General features: G+C 42.2%; 1 protein-coding gene across 13 annotated transcripts in view; it reads left to right on the top strand.

Moving 5' to 3' along the window:
* Positions 1 to 12,994: 12,994 nt before the first annotated feature.
* LOC139756326 (uncharacterized) overlaps positions 12,995 to 17,298 on the top strand; it is a 164,852-nt gene continuing 160,548 nt past the window's right edge. For 2 of the 13 annotated variants that reach the window (XM_071675651.1, XM_071675653.1), the window contains exon 1: positions 13,326 to 13,517. The gene's annotated coding sequence lies outside the window, so the exon portion shown is untranslated. Of the gene's footprint in view, positions 13,111 to 13,293; positions 13,518 to 17,298 lie in introns of those variants that run through there. The other 11 variants (XM_071675644.1, XM_071675657.1, XM_071675654.1 and 8 more) reach the window with 11 other exon arrangements.

Here is a 17,298-nt window from a genome sequence, read left to right on the forward strand (position 1 = left end):
CCGTTTTCGTAATTGTCATCTGCAGATTCTCTTAGTTTTAGGTTTGTAGAAATCTTTAATTACTTATGTATCCAATGATTTATCTTATTAATTCATGTATCTATTCATACATTTTCATTTATCTATTCATCTTACCTGAGCCATCTGAATAGAGATATGTCTCTAAAGCAGGTCTGTTAGTGGAGTGTTAGATGCGTATAGTACTTGTGGTGTGAACATTGAGCACATGATGTGAGAGGAGAGTACAGTGGGTGAGGTAAATATAGTTACACAGTGCTACGTATGTTAGTGTGGTACACATGTGGTAGAACCGTACAGGAAGTGCTGATGCCTACCATACTAGTGTGGTAGAGGTGTGGTGACGAGTTTGTTAAGCAGAACTCCATTGTGGCAGGACAGTATAACGGGTGTGGAGGGTGGAATTAGGGTGGTGGAAGGGTGGTAAAGTGGGTGTGGAGGGTACAATCTTTGTAGTGGCAGGTCAGTACAGAGGGTGTGGAGGATATAGTTATTGTAATGGCAGGGCAGTACAATGGGTGTAGAAGGACATTATTAAAGTAGCAGGGCGGTACAGCGGGTGTAGAGGGTACGGTAGATATAGAAGTTCCAGTTAGTGAGATTGCCAGGAGGTACAGTGAAACAGTGAGGTATAACAGGTGTGGTAGCAGTCTCAGGATGGTACAAATGGTGTCAAGAATACAGTGGATGTGTGTGTAGGGAAGGAGTATGGTACAGTGGTGGTAGAGGTGGCACTGTAATACAGTGGGTGTGGTACGGTGTGGTTCGCTTGGTGTAGTGCAGTGGGTGTGGAGGATACAGCATGTATGGTACAATGTGGTACAGGTGTGTAGGGTATGGTGAATGTTGAATAGGGTAGCACAGTATATGTGGTGCGGATTGCAGGGTAGTATAGTGAGTATGGTACATTAGTACGGTTGACAGGGTAGCACAGAGGGAGTGGAGGGTACATTAAATATGGTGCGGGTGGTAGAGTAGGATAATGGGTGTGGAGGGTACAGTAAGTAGGGTACGGTGTGGTGCGATTGGTTTGGGCAGTACAGTGCGTGTGGAGATTACAGTGGGTATGGATACAGTGCGGTTCAGTACCGGTAGTAGGGTAGTACATGGGTGTGGGTGATCGGGTAATACAGCGAGTGTGGAGGGTACAGTAAGTATGGTAGCGTGTGGTATTGGTAGTAGGGTAGTATTGTGAGTGTGGAGGATACAGTAGGTATGGTAAGGCTTGGTACTGGTTGTAGGGTAGTACAGTGAGTGGGAAGGGTACAGTGGGTAGTACAGTGGATGTGGAAAGTACAGTATGTATGGTATAGTGTGGTTAGGGAAGTACAGTGGGTGTAGAGGGTACAGTAGGTATGGTACGGGTGGCACGGCAGTACAGTGAGTGTGGAGGGTACAGTGGGTACAGCAGAAGTGCAGCGCGGCAGTACCGGGTATTGATTGCGGCGGTGCAGGGGTGCGTGCTGTGCGTGACGGGGAGGGAGAGGGGGTACCGTCCCCGGCACCCTGGGCCTGGCTACGCTAGCCCCCGCACCACCAAACTCAGCACTTGGTTGTAGAATGAGTTTAGGGAATCCTTGGATATGAAAGAGGCTTTTTAGGTTGGGTGAGGAACACCCCTGGAAGTGGGGTTGAAGGGAGTGTGGGGTGGATGGGTGTGGGTGGAGGAGCTCTGGATATTTTGATCATGGGCTGTGGATGAATCAAGTTCTGTGTCCCTCGGGCAGTTTCCCTTGGGCCTACTGCCTCCATGAGCCCGGGTACTGTCGGGGTACTCCTAACAACTCTCTGCTCGTCGGATCAGACGCTCGTCCGTACCGTCGCTGGCGTTCGTCTTATGTAAGTTTACGAGTTATTTCTCACTCGTATGATTTGGGTTTCAAAATAGGTGGGTGTATAGTGTGTCCATGTTGGTGGGCCGTGTTGTGCGTGCGCGAGACCAACTTACGCCACTGCCAACCGGCTTGTCGAAGAGTTTCGTTCGCTGGCACTCTCCACAACATTCTCCTACTTTATATCGCGTGTGAATACACACGATCGAACCCTTTTGTCACGATTTATAGTGAGAATTCAACTTACGACTTACTCTAGTCATTCGTAGTTTAAAAAACGTGACGCTAAACTTTACTTCCTTCAAGAAATATAAGATTCCAAACATTTATGAAAACGTTGTGAGCTAGCGAAAGTAGTGTGAGGGTTTGGTGACGCGGTGTCCTCACGGGTCGCCCGACTGCCAAGCATCTCTACTTTGTGCAATTCACATTCTCACAAGCAATACCAGCTGATTCCTCACCTGGCACATCCTTTCTTAGCTGCCTCGGAAGAAACCATAACTTAAATTAGATAGCTTATTACCCAGGATTTCTTATATATATATATATATATATATATATATATATATATATATATATATATATATATATATATATATATATATATATATATATATGTGTGTGTGTGTGTGTGTGTGTGTGTAAAATAGGCCCGTACAATAATTTTCCCTCACGCTCACTAGTTTCTCTTCAAATCTCTCTCTCAGTCCTCTCCTTCCCCCCTCCCCTCTCTCTCTCTCTCTCTGCCTGTGTATGTCTCTCTCTCTCCCTCCCTCTCTCTCGCTGTCTCCGTCTCTCTCTCTCTCACTCCCTCTCCCCCGCCCGCCCCCACCTCTCTCTCTCCTCTCTCTGCGCCCAGCAACCACAGCGCTGTCTCAAACCTTGCCTTCGGACTCGACTTTAGACATCACTAGGCCAGCATTTAATCCACCATTCGTTTGATTCTGTTTGTTACGTGGCCAGCGGCCAATATGTATGGTGTCGGGTTGGCGGCCACTTGGCCAGGGGTGGCCAGGCCTGCGGGAATGGGAGCGGCGGCCACGTGCCCCGGTACGCACCCAGCATTATCATTACTTGACACGGAGACTGACCTCAGGTGATCAGGTGCATGCGGCCAGGCGCGCCACCACCACGCCACCAGCAACAATTATCTTACATAATAATATTTACCACATATGTGCGTCACTGTAGCCACACACACACACACACACACACATATATATATATATATATATATATATATATATATATATATATATATATATATATATATATATATATATATATATTAATCTGTAGTTACCCAAGAACCAACTTCTATGGAAGAATCATGCTACTTCCCGTAGCTGGGAAATGGACTCCTTTTAGAGCGAGATCTTTCACGAGACTGTACTCCGTGATAGTCTCGTCGAAGGTGAATTTTCACTCGCGGCTTTATCACTTACAAGCGGAGCCAGTAATATATATATATATATATATATATATATATATATATATATATATATATATATATATATATATATATATATATATATATATATATATATCCCTTAATATTTCGATGAAGAGCTCGGCCTCGATGTGGACTTTGTCCGTTACTGGAACCTCCAACGAAAAAAAGTATAACACACACAAAGCTCCTTCCTCCGTACTGTAAAATACAGGATTAGAAAATCGGATATTCCACGCACACGCACGCAAAACTACTTCCTCCGTACTGTAAAATACAGGGTGAGATAATCGGATACCCCACACATAACTAAACATCATTAAAGAGGAAGGTAACCGATCACACACAGAACAAGATAAACAACTCAGCAATGGTACAGTTTGAGAGGATAATAATCATATAGCAGCAGATCAGCGGAGGAATGGCGCAGGCGCAGTGATAGAAGTTAATGTTTACTGGAATGTCCCATCAGGCAAACTCCCTTCCCATAGGTAGTGACCCTTTCACGGACATGCGCAACCATAAACCGCCGTGTGTGTGTGTGTGTGTATATATATATATATATATATATATATATATATATATATATATATATATATATATATATATATATATATATGCTGATAACCATGAGGGGAAAATAAATCACGAACATATACAGAGACGCGGACTCGACCCCTAAGCGGCGCGTCAGTAACGCTAACACAGCTATACCACCGGGGCTCATGAATATATATATATATATATATATATATATATATATATATATATATATATATATATATATATATATATATATTATACTTTGTCGCTGTCTCCCGCGTTAGCGAGGTAGCGCAAGGAAACAAATAAAAGAATGGCCCAATCCACCCACCTACACATGTAAATACATACACGTCCACATACGCACATATACATACCTATACATCTCAATGTATACATATATACACACACACACAGACATATAAATATTTATACATGTACATAATTCATAGTCTGCCCTTATTCATTTCCGTCGCCACCCCGCCACACACGAAATGAAAAGCCTCCTCCCACCACATGTGCGCGAGGTAGCGCTAGGAAAAGACAACAAAGGCCACATTCGTTCACACTCAGTCTCTAGGTGTAATGTATAATGCACTGAAACCACAGCCCCCTTTCCACATCCAGGCCCCACAAAACTTTCCATGCTTTACCCTAGACGCTTCACATGCGCTGGTTCAATGCATTGACAGCACGTCGATCCTGGTATACCACATCGTTCCAATTCACTCTATTCCTTGCACGGCTTTCACCCTCCTGCATGCTCAGGCCCCGACCACACAAAAATCTTTTTCACTCCATCTTTCCACCTCCAATTTGGTCTCCCACTTCTCGTTCCCTCCACCTCTGACACATATATCCTCTTTGTCAATCTTTCCTCACTCATTCTCTCCATGTGACCAAACCATTTCAAAACACCCTCTTCTGCTCTCTCAACCACACTCTTTTTATTACCTACATATCTCTCTTACCTTTTCATTACTTACTCGATCAAACCACCTCACACCACATATTGTCCTCAAACATCTCATTTCCAGCACATCCACCCTCCTCCGCACAACTCTATCTAGAGACCACGCCTCGCAACCATATAACATTGTAGGAACCACTATCCCTTCAGTCATACCCATTTTTGCTTTCCAACACATTTTTCAACGCTCCTAGAACTTTCGCCCCCTCCCCCACTCTATGATTCACTTCCGCTTCCATGGTTCCATCCGCTGCCAAATCCAGCTCCCTGATATCTAAAACACTTCACTTCCTCCAGCTTTTCTCCATTCAAACTTACCTCCCAATCGACTTGTCCCTCAACCCTACTGTATCTAATAACCTTACTCTTATTCACATTTACTCTCAACTTTCTTCTTTCACACACTTTACCAAACTCAGTTACCAGCTTCTGCAGTTTCTCACCCGAATCAGCCACCAGCGCTGTATTATCAGCGCACAATTGACTCACTTCCCAAGCTCTCTCATCCACAACAGACTGCATACTTGCCCCTCTTTCCAAAACTTTTGCATTCACATCCCTAACAACCCCATCCATAAACAAATTAAACAACCATGGAGGAATCACGCACCCCTGCCGCAAACCAACATTCACTGAAAACCAATCACTTTCCTCTCTTCCTACACGCACACATGCCTTACATCCTCGATAAAAACTTTTCACTGCTTCTAACACCTTACCTCCCACATCATATATTCTTAATACCTTCCACAGAGCATCTCTGTCAATTCTATCATATGCCTTCTCTAGATCCATAAATGCTACATACAAATCCACTTGCTTTTCTAAGTATTTCATGTATATATATATATATATATATATATATATATATATATATATATATATATATATATATATATATATATATATATATATATTTACATATACACACACACACACACACACACACACACACATATATATATATATATATATATATATATATATATATATATATATATATATATATATATATATATATATATATATATATATATATATATATATATATATGGGTGGTTCCAACAATGTTGTGTGGTTGTGGGGCGTGGGCTGTGGATGGGGTTGTGCGCGGGAGGGTGGATGTGCTGGAGGTGAGGTGTTTGGGGACGGTGTGTAGTGTGAGGTGGTTTGATCGAGTAAGTAATGTGAGGGTGGGGGAGATGTGTGGAAATAAAAAGAGCGTGGTTGAGAGAGCAGTAGAGGGTGTTTTGGAGTGGTTTGGGCACGTGGAGAGAATGAGTGAGGAAAGATTGACCAAGAGGATATATGTGTCGGAGGTGGAGGGAACGAAGAGAAGTGGGAGACCAAATTGGAGGTGGAAAGATGGAGTGAAAAAGATTTTGTGTGATCGGGGCCTGAACATGCAGGAGGGTGAAAGGACGGCAAGGAATAGAGTGAATTGGATCGATGTGGTATACCGGGGTTGACGTGCTGTCAGTGGATTGAATCAGGGCATGTGAAGCGTCTGGGGTAAACCATGGAAAGTTGTGTGGGGCCTGGATGTGGAAAGGGAGCTGTGGTTTCGGGCATTATTGCGTGGCAGCTAGAGACTGAGTGTGAACGAATTGTTGTCTTTGTTGTCTTTTCCTAGTGCTACCTCGCACACATTAGGGGGGAGGGGGAAGGTATTCCATGTGTGGCGAGGTGGCGATGGGAGTGAATGGGGGCAGACAGTGTGAATTGTGTGCATGGGTATATATGTATGTGTCTGTGTATGTATATATATGTGTACATTGAGATGTATAGGTATGTATATTTGCGTGTGTGGACGTTTGCGTGTATACATTGTGTATGGGGGTGGGTTGGGCCATTTCTTTCGTCTGTTTCCTTGCGCTACCTCGCAAACGCGGGAGACAGCGACAAAGCAAAATAAATAAATAGATAAATATATATATATATATATATATATATATATATATATATATATATATATATATATATATATATATATATATATATATATATATATATATATATATATATATGGTTATCCCTGGGGATAGGGGAGAAAGAATACTTCCCACGTATTCCCTGCGTGTCGTAGAAGGCGACTAAAAGGGGAGGGAGCGGGGGGCTGGAAATCCTCCCCTCTTGTTTTTTTTTATAATTTTCCAAAAGAAGGAACAGAGAAGGGGGCCAGGTGAGGATATTCCCTCAGAGGCCAAGTCCTCTGTTCTTAACGCTACCTTGCTGACGCGGGAAATGGCAAATAGTTTGAAAGAAAGAAGGAAATATATATATATATATATATATATATATATATATATATATATATATATATATATATATATATATATATATATATATATATGTATATATATATATATATATATATATATATATATATATATATATATATATATATATATATATATATATATATATATAAATATATATATATGGAGATAATGAGTGGAAAAAGGTTAATATAGAGAATACATGTGTGTTAGAAGCGGAGGAAACAAGAAGGGGGAGACCAAATTGGAGATGAAAGAATAGTGTGAAAAATTTTTTGAGTGATCGGGGCTTGAACATGCAGGTAGAGGAAAGTCCTGCACGGGACAGAGTGAATCGGAACGATGTGGTATACTGTGATCGACGTGGTGTCAATGAATTGAACCAGGGCATGTGATGCGGCCACAGGAACCATGAAAAGGTCTGTGGGACTTACTTTTGGATAGGGAGCTGAGGCTTCGGTGCATTAAATATGACAACTAGAGGCTGGCTGTGAGCGGGTGCGGCCGCTCTGTCTGTTCTTGGCGCTACCTCGGTAATGCAATAAACGGCGATCAAGTAAGGGAGAACACACACACACACACACACATATAATCAAACAACGCCAATATCTATTCTATAGGGCTCTCTGAGCTCTGAGGTTACACTTCTCCCAGTAGGAATATGATTGTCTCATCTGGAACTAGAAGTTCCCTGAGGAGACGGTATTCCTTTCATCGTCGAACTATGATGCACCCTCATCGAAGGTGTCTTTTCATTCATGGTATAAGCATCTGCAGGCTGAGTTAAGTTACACCTGAATATATATATATATATATATATATATATATATATATATATATATATATATATATATATATTTTAATTTTCCAAAAGAAGGAACAGAGAAGAGGGTCAGGTGAGGATATTCCCTCAAAGGCCCAGTCCTCTGTTCTTAACGCTACCTCGCTATCGCGGGAAATGGCGAATAGTATGAAAAAAAAAAAGAAAAAATATTGTACATATTCGCTATTTCCACGTTAGCAAGTAGCGCCAAGAACAAAAGAATGAGCCTTAAAGGGAAAATCCTCACCTGGCCCCCTTCTCTGTTCCTTCTCTTGGAAAAAATAAAAACTGCAGGAAAGGATCCCCCCGCCATCCATAAAGGCGTCTTCTACGACACGCAAGAGGCCGGAATGCTAACCGCTAGGCTATGGGCCTATATATATATATATATATATATATATATATATATATATATATATATATATATATATATCTTTCTTTTTTTTTAAACTATTCGCCATTTCCCGCGTTAGCGAGGTAGCGTTAAGAACAGAGGACTGGGCCTTTTTGGAATATCCTCACCTGGCCCCCTCTGTTCCTTCTTTTGGAAAATTAAAAAAAAAAAAAAAAAAAAAAACGAGAGGGGAGGATTTCCAGCCCCCCGCTCCCTCCCCTTTTAGTCGCCTTCTACTGCACGCAGGGAATACGTGGGAAGTACTCTTAATCCCCTATCCCCAGGGATAAAATATATATATATATATATATATATATATATATATATATATATATATATATATATATATATATATATATATATATATACATACATATATACTCACACTGTGTGGGAAGAAAGCTTTTAGAAACAGCGAGTTTTTTTTTTTTTTTATCAAGGGTGTAAGGCATGTGTACGAGTGTGAAGAGAGAGTAGTTCCAAGTGAAGGTTGGTCAGCGGCAGGGGTGTGTGATGTCTCCGTGGGTCTTTAATTTGTTGGGTGGTGAGGAAGGTAAATGAGGGAGTCTTGGGGAGAGGGGCGATTATGCCGTCTGTATGGGATGAAGGGGCTTAGGAAACGAATCAGTTCTTGTTTGCTGGAGATACATATTAGTAGCAGATTCGAGTGAGAAACGGTAAAAGTTGGTGACTGATTTGGGAAGCGTGTGTGAAAGGAGAAATTTGAGAGTAAATGCGAATAAATGGAAAGATATTAGGTTTAGTAGGGTTGAGGGTCAGGTTAACTTGAGTGTGAGTTGGAATGGAGAAAAAATTGAGGAAGTTAAGTGTTTCAGATACCCGTGAGTGAACATGGCGGCGAAAGGAACCATGGAAGAAGCGCGTCGTAAGGAGGGCGAGGCGGCGAAGATTTTGGAAGCACTGATGAGTTTGTTGAAACAGAGGTTGTTGCCTGGGAGGGCAGAAATCGGTATGCTTAATGGTACATCAGTTCCAACAATGTTAAATGAATGCGAGGTATGAGAATTCTGTGGTGTGATCGAGTGATAAAACGGGAAGAGATGGATGTGGTAATCAAAAAGAATGTGGTTGAGAGAGTTGAAGAGGGTGTGCCAAATGTTCGAACATATGGAGAGAATGAGTGAAGACAAGTCAACATAGGATATGTGTATCAGAGGTGAAGGGAAAAAGGACAACGGTGAAACTAAATTGGAGAAGGAAGGTTGGAATGAAAAAAGAATTTGAGTGAACGGAACCAGATCACGCTGGACGATGAAAGGCGTTTACGGGATAAAGTGAATTGGAACGATGAGGTATACAGGGGTCGACATATTGTCGATGGATTGAACCAAGGTATGGAAAGAGGCTGGGGTAAACCACTGAAAAGTTTTGGGGCTTGGTTGTGGAAAGGGAGCCGTGGCTTCCATGCACCGGAAATGACAGCTAGAGAATGGTTGTAAGCAAATGCACCCTTTCTCCGTCCGTTCCTGGCGCTACCTCGCTAACGCGATTAAGTATGGGCAATATATATATATATATATATATATATATTTATAGTGGAAAGGATCACAATTTTGCGCGGGAACTGCCTGTCTGTTATCTAACTACACTAGGCCAATTCAACCAATTTTTGTTGAATGGAACAAAGGGCATATCAGTGGCAAGATATAGAACCTCTTTCTTCCCCATCTTCTATGTTTAAGATATTAGGTAACATATCTAGGTACTTTGGTCGAAACACAGGTTAATGGTACAGTAATGAGTAGGATCTTGAAAACCGTTAAAAATCCCTAATTATCGTATCTCGGGAAAGTGCTGCGAGTGACGCTCTATGACGTGACAGAACCCTGGCATCTTCTGGTACATTAAATGTATTAATAGCCATTGATTTGAATGAAAAGATCTAAAGGTGATATGCGTTATACAAGAAACTAGGGAAAGCAGGGACTGGCTAACATGTACGCATATAAAATCGTCTTTTGAGCCCTGGGGCGCGGCCGACGCTAAAAAAAATGCTTACATCTTCTGTGACGATACTAAACACAGTGGATGAAACTGCTGCCAGACAGAGTCAAGATAGGGAAACGATAGCTGGACGGAGAGCCCAGGAGACAGCTAATGAACTTGCAACAATCCAAGGATCAGTTTTAGAGGGAAATTCTCCTGTATGAATCGTGTAACGGTAAGTTACAAATATGTTGACTTTTTTTTTTGTATTTGTCGTGGAATCTTTTAATCATAACCCAGACAAAGTATGGGCACCTAGGTTATTATGTAACATTAGGACAACATTTATGGGGCTTCTGCAACCCTGAGGCAGCGTTCCACTCAGGAGCACAGTAAGGTGGGCCGAGAAGGTCCTCAGCGACGCTTTACTAGGTTTCGCCCGCTGACGACGGTACAGCTTTGATAGTAAAGGGGGAATCATAATGGAAATGCGGTTTCGGTGCATTACACATGAAGTAAGAAGTATAAGCACGTGTATGGTGGTGTATAGTGCCTGAATTATTCGGTCCAGTATGAGATGATTTTGTATGAAAAGTGATGTTACAGAATGACAACAGTGTGAGGGATTTGCTGCAGTAGTGACTAGTAGTGTATGGTGTGTGGCGGGCTGTATGGTGCAATACAGGGCGGGAGCTTATGATGTGAGAGTAGTTGTGCTTTATTTGGTGTTTAGAGAGGAAGGGGGTTCAGTGTATCGTGCGAATGATGGGATGTAAGGTAATGCAAATATGTACTGTAGCTTGTATTGAATGTAATGGGATGAGGTGTATGATGGTAACATGGTGAGGGGTAAATGGGATTAACGGTGAATGATAGGTTGTGTGTGAGGGTTTTGTGGTCAGAGACAAGTATCAGTGTATGGTGTACAAGTTGTATGGTGCGGTATGAAACGACAGTGTATAGTTATAAGGGGCATGGCATGGTGAAATTTGAGTGTATGTATGGTAGTGGGTATGTACAGTGCTGAGGGTGTATGACGTTGTAAAGCACAGCAGTGTATGGTGAAACTAAAGATGGGAGATATATATGGTGTGTATGATGCATGGCACTGTAAAGTAAAACATTGCATGGTAAAGACGATTATGTTGATGTAGAAGACAATCATAATGTATGATGAATAAGGTCTTTGGTGCTGTCATTTATGATATTGTATAGTGTATAAGGTCTATGGTGCCATAAAAGATGGCGAGTGTATGGTGAATAAACTGTGTGGGAGTTTAGGCTGTATCAGACCTACGGCGCGGTATGACATTCTATGGTGTATGTGGTGCATAGGTGGTAAAGATGGCATCATATAGTGTGACAAGGTTAAATGTATTTTGTATGAGAAGGTGAAGGATGCAATGTATGATGTATGAGAGCATAAGGTGCAGTGTAGTGTAATAATTCAAACTGAAGTGAGTTTTGATAGTGAATGACAAAGTATTGTTTTTGGTGCATGTTACTGTGTGGTGTGACGGTATATAGTGCACGAGGGCACTGTATGATGTAGTTAGAGGTGGAATAATATAGTGTATGGAGGATATAGTGCTGTCAGGGATGGTATGTATGGAAGAGGATATGTATATGAGGTATAAGTGTATAGTGGGATATGGCGGAACTATGTAGTGAAGTAGAGGAGGAAGTGATGAAATATATAGTGAAGATAATGATGACGTTGAATAGTGGAATAAAGCAGATGGGAGATGTATGGTGCATTGAGAGGCAATATATGATGGATGGTGGAGCGGTGTATACGAAAACTTCATGGTGCTGTGGAGCACTGAAGTGCATGGTTCTCCAAGAAAGCACTGTATGGTGAATGGTGCATTGTAGAGGCAATGTGTTGTGAATGGTGCACGATGGAAATTAGTGCATATGGTTTATGGTGAAGAAAAGCGTATTGTGGTGTAGATAACCTTTATAGTGGGTGGGGAGCAGGTGTATGATGCACTGGGATTACATTGTATGGTGTATGGTAATGTAGAGATGTATGGTTTAATGCAGGAGCATTGTATGGTGTACTATGAAACGAGAAGCGTATGATTTGGCGGGGGAAGCAATATAGTGTACACTGGAGTAGGTACACGAGGTACTCACTGGTGTAGTATACAGAAAGGAGATATATGATGTAATGGAGAGGCAGTATGGTGTAAGCGGGAGTAGAAAGGATATACGCCCCTAGGGGAGGCATAATATGGTGTATGGTGGATAGAAGAAATACACGGTGCAATGGGAAGGTGAATATAGTGTATATAGCAGTAGGGGTGTAAAATGTAGTGGAACGGCAGTGTATTGTGTATGGTGCAGGGGAAAGGTAATGCACAGTGCTTTGTGAATGGTATATAAAAGCGGAGAAACAGTTTTTGGTGCAAGTTGGTACATGAGCAGTAGAGGAGCAATGTACTGACGGCTAGATTTTGCCTTGACAAGACTAGCGCGTAGCACTTACCGCATGTCTTACTTGTTGAATAGCACTATTTCCCCCTGCCGCCTCCCTCCTCCCATAATTGCATGGAATACGGTGAAGTATATGGTGCTGCGGTGAGGCGGCGTAAGAATTATGGTTATGGTGAAGTTTATGGTGCAGTAGAGAAACAAGTTACGGAATATGGTGGAAAAGAGGAAGCGCATGGTGCAATGGCGGAGTCTATGGTGGAAAAGAGAAAAAAGTGCATGGTGCATGAGGCAACGTGCCGGTCAGGGGCGGCATGGTGAGGTGGAAGCCGTAGCCGCTCCCGGGACGTCAGCTTAGCCCGGCTGCCGATAGAGGGCTCGCGCACCTCTCGTTCCGCGTCCTGTCACTACAGATGAGGTAAGCCTGGCGTATATTTACCAATATCTGGAGCGTACAGTACCTCAGATATACCATAGTTATGCTCATTTAAGGATTAGAGTGTTGCCCACAATATAAGAGGTAAAACAACGTGGATAGTACATTGGTTTGGCTTCAGTGATGACGTGAACTTTGGGTGCCGTTGGGTGTCTGGTTTGGCTGACGCGGCGATGGTGGAGGTGGTGGTGGTGGATGGTGAGCTGCCTCCCCCACACTGGATGCTGGAGTCCTTCTGGTGTGTTCATCGTAGCTACCGAGGCATATGTACATGCCTACAAATATTGGCAGAAGTTCTGGGGCTGCTGAAGGGGTTATTCTTTGGGATAAATCTATGTTATGTGCTACGTGCTGGTAACCATTGGTGGTATGGTGGTGTCGATCAGATGGTAAGTGATGAACTCTCGATAAAACCCTCGTTAAGTTTCATTTAGTTACTTTAACATGTCATTTTGTTATAACTGGAATGTGAATGACCTAGTACTAGAACTATATCAGTAGCAGTTAACTTTCTTCTTGATAACATTTTGACATTGCCTCGGGGTCATAACGCTGCTTGCAAAGTATTGTGGACATAATATTGCAAAAGTTCGTTCTGATGTGGGCATATAAGCAGTTCGTTGTAGTGTCAAATAATATATGAAGTTTATGGTACTACAGAGTAGAACAGCAGACGTTTCACTTTTCTCGTTTTTATTGGAGTGACTTCCTCGCTAAAACCCTCGGAGTTCAGTCCTGACGAAATAAATCTGTTGACAAGTAGAAACCAGTTCATTTCTTTCATACTAGTGACGTGAAGCCAATGATTTCGATGTGATTGAATGGTAAAGTAAGCCCGGTAGTTGTGAGGAATCATTGAAAATTTGTGAAGAAAAAATGAAAGACGATTATATAAAGGAGTATCGAAAATCAAAATGCGTGGAGCCATATATTTTCATGGGAGTGGTAGTGGGGTCGGGGTGGAGGGCCGGCACCTGGAGCCTGCCAGCCGTCGGGCTGCTGGTACTGCACCCAGTCCGCCTCGTCTTATTACTCCAATGTACACCAGATGTACGCCTATTATCAAGCTTCCTGTGCTTGAGCAGCAACTGATACAGTGAAGCAGTTTTAAGTGAGCTTGATTATAATGTTGGGCATTGAAATTAATGTGGATTGAATTAAGAATGTTGTATTCAAGAGGATTAAAGACCCCTTGGTGATTGTGCAATGTGTTCAGTTTATGCTGTCTGTGGCCATATAGGTTAGCTACCCCGGGCATACCGTAAGGGGACAAGCAAAGTGAGCTGTCATTGACGAAAATACAGTAAGCATCACTGTTTGTGGCAATGTTGAAAAAAAATGGATAATGCTGAACCTGAATAAATGATTTGGTATGTTGCCGGTAAAGACAGATAAGCTCTGGATGGATGTTACTGAACCGTGATGAATTAATTCCCATGAAGGAACATTCAATACTTTTATAGTGATCAGTGATATCGATGTGAATCAGACATGGTGTCAGTGAATTTGCAGTCTTTGAAGACGAGTACTTTTGATGGTTGATGACAGGCGCTGATAAGTGACGTAGTTATATTTGGTGATAAGTTGTTAATTAGTGTTATAATGGTGACACCATAAAAGGTTGTTGCTTGGTGATGGTCACCAGGAGTTGAATGAGTCGGTCAGTGTTACAGTATCGATTTGATGTTCACCAGCTAGTCAGTGTGAGCTAGATAGGTTAACCTAAGTTAGGATTCTTGAAGCTAGATGTCAGTCTGTTGTGAGTACAAAACTTTTAGGGTGGTCTGTGATGATACTTTCCTGATCCATGTAATATGATATGGACGGTATCAGGGAGACTAGTTCATTATTAACAAGGTGATGAATTATGCAGGTAGCATTTTTTTTTGTGTCTGGTGGTGGATCGACTGACACTAACGTAGCTTAAATAACAGGTCATGGGGAGTTGAGCTTACCTAAACAGGTCATGTGGCAGTGACAACATTGACAGCAGATCAGCTGGTTGGCGGTGACATGCCGCAGCTGGAAGTTTGCATGTTTCAGTACTCAAATATACATAAGTCTGGCTCGCTAGTGTCGATGTGTTCGCCTCAAGATACGTGAACTGGAATTCCGTAAACGTATTTTATATGTCAAAAGTAAACATATGCTACGGAAACTGATAACTGTGAATGCAATATGTTGAGTTTGTCTTTTGAGGAATGTCATAAGCAGGCGAACGGTAGGATGTGGTGCAGGCTACCCCTCACTTGGAAAGTTCGAAGATATGAAGGGCTTAGTGTTACCATCTAACCCTAAACACAGTCTTTGAATAACATATGGTGTGAATAACACATCCTTTAAAAGGTCGTTTGGTTGTAGCTTAATATCAATTTGGTGATGATTTGACAATGACATATCCAGTGTGCCTTGACCTTCTCAACAACCATCTTGATACCTGTGATATTATCCTAACGACGTGATACTGATATGCCTGAGGTCTGTGTGGCGTCATTGGCATTCCATATCGTCGTGACGTGACTTTAATAACAGGTTAAATGGATGTGATTGTACTTTCATGATCATTTGGGTAAGGATATTGATGACAGGTCGACGGTGACATGACATCCAGGGAACAAGTCAGTTGATGTTAATACCCGAGTGACTAGTTAGGTGGTAATGACATGACATGTTAATGACAGGTCATCGTATTGTGATAAGCCTAAACTGTGGGTCAAGTGGTAGTGACGATATTTTAGATAGGTTGAATAATCGTAAGGCAGCCATCATGACGGTACATGTGATGGCCTGAAATTTTTGTTTTGTTTTGTTACCCCTCTCATAGGCCATATCATTGACTATATTAGGACTACGCTACAACCCTTGTGTATGGTACGGCGTGACCTCTGATTTGACCCTCAAATCTTGGGGTAAAGGCCGGGCCGTCCGTCCTGGGGGGTCCAACTGTCGTACTCAGAGGGTTGAGTGTCATTGTTGGTGGCTTAAATAACAGCAAAGGAACAAGTTATAGGCACATTAGATAATGATTGATTAGTTGGATGTCAGTCAACCTGGTATAGGATTTACCCTTAGCGAGAAAGGGTATCTTCACTTGGTAAGGTGTGAATGCCCTTAAATGGTTTAGGAACCTATCTGTGGTTAAAAGGGTTGATTATCTTCATTTATTGATGAGATAGGAAGACATCTGAATGATTGTTTGTAGAAGTTTACTGATAGACGCTTCTTCATCTGGCCTTCAGCTTCAAGGATATCTGTTTGAGCCTTCCACCTTAGGCTATCTGTTTTAAGGATATCTCTTGGAGTCTACTACATGAGGCAATCTGTTTTGAGATATCTGTTGGAGCCTTCTACCGTAGGCCATCTGTTTCAAGGATATCTGTTGGAGTCAACTACCCAAGGCCATCTGTTTCAAGGATATTTGAAGCCTTCTACCTCAGGCCATCTGTTTCATGGATATCTGTTGGAGTGCACTACCTAAGGTCATCTGTTTCAGGGATATTTGTCGGAGCCTTCTTCCTCAGGCCATCTGTTTCGAGGATATATGTTGGAGCCTACTACATCAGGCCATCTGTTTAAAGGATATCTGTTGAAGCCTATTTCTGTAGGGCATTTGTTTGAAGGATATCAGTTGGATCAGAGGATGATCAGTGTCTGTATGGATATGGAACGTTGCTGTACATACAGACGCAACTCAGGACCTTTGTTATTCATGCAGTAGATAATTCTAAATTATCAGTCAATCCTTTGACAGGCTACTAGTTGCACTGGAAATGCTCTGCTGTTAGGATATCAGTTGTTTGAGTGAGCAAGGAACTTTGTCCTACACTTAGGCTACTAATTGTCTATGGGCGAGGGGTTTTTCCCTACCTTGTGCGTCTATAAGCGTCGTCATGAGCAAGGAACTTTGCCCAGTCCCAGGCTAATAGGTGTCTGTTTAGGCGAGGGACTTTCCCTGACCCATTATAGTAATTAATTGTATGGGCGAGGACCTTTAGTCCTATTCGAGGCCACTGAGTAAATTTATATGGTCGAGGGACTTCTCTGGCTCGACCAAGGTCACTTTTTCTGTATGGGCGAGGGAATTTCCCCTCGCCAAGGGTAGTAGTTATACGAAAGGTAAGGGACATAACCCCATTCTTAGGCTATTAGTTGTAGATGTAGACAAGGGAC

The sequence above is a fragment of the Panulirus ornatus genome, chromosome 21, assembly GCF_036320965.1.
Source record: "Panulirus ornatus isolate Po-2019 chromosome 21, ASM3632096v1, whole genome shotgun sequence".
Classification (NCBI taxonomy): Eukaryota; Metazoa; Arthropoda; class Malacostraca; order Decapoda; family Palinuridae; genus Panulirus; species Panulirus ornatus.